Source organism: Corvus brachyrhynchos, unplaced genomic scaffold (genome assembly GCF_000691975.1).
Source record: "Corvus brachyrhynchos isolate BGI_N302 unplaced genomic scaffold, ASM69197v1 scaffold16, whole genome shotgun sequence".
In the NCBI taxonomy this organism is placed as follows: Eukaryota; Metazoa; Chordata; class Aves; order Passeriformes; family Corvidae; genus Corvus; species Corvus brachyrhynchos.
The window spans coordinates 1000013-1002722 of NW_008238643.1; the positions used below are offsets into that span (position 1 = coordinate 1000013).

At 42.1% G+C, this 2710-nt stretch overlaps 1 long non-coding RNA gene across 2 annotated transcripts in view; it reads right to left on the reverse strand.

Annotated features, from left to right (window-relative positions):
- Positions 1-2507, reverse strand: part of LOC108447453 — a 9478-nt gene extending 6971 nt beyond the window's left edge. For both annotated transcript variants that reach the window (XR_001863020.1, XR_001863019.1), the window contains exon 1: positions 2041-2507. This is a non-coding gene — a long non-coding RNA (uncharacterized LOC108447453). The remainder of the gene's footprint in view (positions 1-2040) is intronic.
- Between the last annotated feature and the right edge of the window lie 203 nt (positions 2508-2710).

The following is a 2710-nucleotide window of genomic DNA, read 5'->3' on the forward strand; positions in this document are numbered from 1 at the left end:
GGACAGGGGGTGGAGCGGTGGGTGGTGCCATAAGAGCCAGGACGGGTGGGACCTTGGGCCCCAAGACTGGCAGTGCAGCTGCGAGTGGCGCAACAGGAGCCTGGGCTTGGGGGGGGGCAAGTGGGAATGGAGGGGGCGATGCTTCCAGGGGGTCTTAGCCCTTCTCTTTCTTGTTTTCCGTTTGCTTCTTTGCTGAAGTCTCTGAAAACTTAAAAATTCTTATCCCCTTAGGCTCTATGTTTCCCACCCAGCATGAAGCGTATTTGCCTTCTTCTGTGTTAAAGGATTCTTTTGAATTTACAAATACTTGTAAAGCCTGACAGATCCAAACTTCAAAAGAGCCATACCTGGGCCAGAAAACATGGTCAGATCTTATTTCCTTCTCAGCCTAATCAAACATACAAAACTGTATCATTTTGACTTTGCTCTTTCTTCTTGTACTTGGGTCAGTATTCCAGTTAGCTAACATAACTCCCAGAGGGCTTTCCTGGGGTATCTCTGCTGGCACGCCTCTATTCCTTTTTTTATTTCCTGATTCTTGCTTACTGGTTTTATGTCCCATTTTCTCAGATTCTTATCTGCCTTTCCCAGGCCTTTGTTTCCCACGTTTTTTAACCAATCCAGACCCCACCTTCCCTTTCCCCTTTCCTCACCTAGAAATACCAAAGTTCCCTCCTCTTAATACAATATGCCTCCCTCCAAAAAAATAAAGTTATACTTCAGGGTTTAACATTTCTATCACATACATTTTCATTCATTCATTCTCACTCACTCCTTTTTATTGTTCCAATATCTCTTTCTCAAACACTATCAGTCACAACCACACAAGATTAAGGCACCTTTTAATTTTAAATGGTTGGCTAATATTCACCCATGGGCCCAATGTTCCAGGTTTCTTGGATTAATCCTCAACTTAGCAGAATTAAACCCAAATTTCTTGGATCCAATCCTCAATTCGACAGTCTCAAAACCCAAATTTCTTGGATTAATCTTCAATTTAGCAGAATTAAGCCCGAATATCTTGGATTTAATCCTCAATCTGGCAGTCTTAAAACCCAAATTTCTTGGATCCAGTCCTCAACTTAGCAGAATTGGGCCCAAATTTCTTGGATTCAATCCTTAATTCAGCAGTCTTAAAACCCAAATTTCTTGGATTCAATCCTCAATTCAGCAGTCTTAAAATGTAGGTACAAAAATGCTGTTAGTGAGGAATTTTTTGTTATTTTCTAAGTCCGTGAGAGACTTTTCTCTCTCACAGAAGAGATAGCAGGGAATGTAAACAACCAAGCCACCTGCAACCTTGAAAAGTCTTGTTTATGATATAGTAGAAAAATACTTTGATAATGGATGTTTTAGGATTTTGGCCAATCACCCCCAAGGGGTGGCTGGTCCTTTGTCCAATTAGACTATGAAGAAAAATGTCTATAAAAGGTTTGTAAAATAATTAAATAAATCAATCTTGCTGCACAATTCCTGCCTGTTGGATCTTCTCTCCTCCTCCTCCCTATGGCTGTGGGACACGGTGATATACCGTAGGAACCAGGCCTGCGGTAGTATTAAAACCCAAATTTCTTGGATTCAATCCTCAACTTGGCAGAATTAAGCCCGGATTTCTTGGATTTAATCCTCAATCCGGCAGTCTCAAAACCCAAATTTCTTGGATTCAGTCCTCACCTTGGCAGAATTAAACCCGAATTTCTTGGATTAATCCTCAACCTGGCAAATTTTTAGGGGCTTTCTTACTTTTTGTCTCATTTCCTCGTGATTTGTACTAGGAAACTCTTGGCCCCCTTTCTTCAAGGGATCCAATCCCTCCCCTGAAACCCATTCCCAGTTAAACCGGGGGTTCTTTCACTCCTTTTATTTTTCGCTTTGCCTCTTTACTGACTGCTTCCCTCACGGGAGAGCAGAAATGCAGCCTCAGAAGCTCCTCACTCGCTTTGCAGGTCTGGGGGTAACCAGCCCATGTCTCATACATACACTTTCATCCCCCGTATCTGCTCTCCCCACAATAAAAAGAGGAAAGAAAAAAATACTCACCTTTCTCTGAGTCTTCGTGCACAAGATTTTTACGTGTTTAACTACCACGGTATCTTAGGGAGCCTTTTCTTTCCTTTCTTTTTGCTTTATTGTCTCCTCTCTTGTCCTCCAGGTGTTTGACCTGCAAACCCCCCAACGCACGCCAGGAAACACAAAGCAAGGCCACCAAAAGCGGGTGGGGGCGCCCCCCCCGCTCTGGGTTCCCTGGGAGACCTCAGACCTTTTTCCTGTACGGGCCACCAATTGTGAAAAACAAGGTTCACTCTTCGTAAAATTTTAAAAAAAGTTTAATAAAAGGGACAATTAGGAGACAATAGCAAAAAGGGTATTACGGCCGGGTGCTTTGACAGAGACCCAAAGGCACACCTCTACATCTAAAGATCGTCCTTAAAAGTACGTCTCTTATTGCATATTCATCACAATCATGCATGATTCATAAATTCTTTGGAGTTTCTGTGTATCATCCCATCAGCCTTATCTTCCTCCTTGGCTCCATTCTGTCTCTGCTCCCTCCATAAATTCTTCTCTCTGGTTTCTGGTTTTCTTTTTCTCTGATAAGATACTCCAGGAATGTGAAGACTTTCTCTGCCTATCTTTTCTAAATTGACTACATAAACAATAGACATTCTATATCATGTATTACATTACAGAACCTAGGTAGTTTATCTAA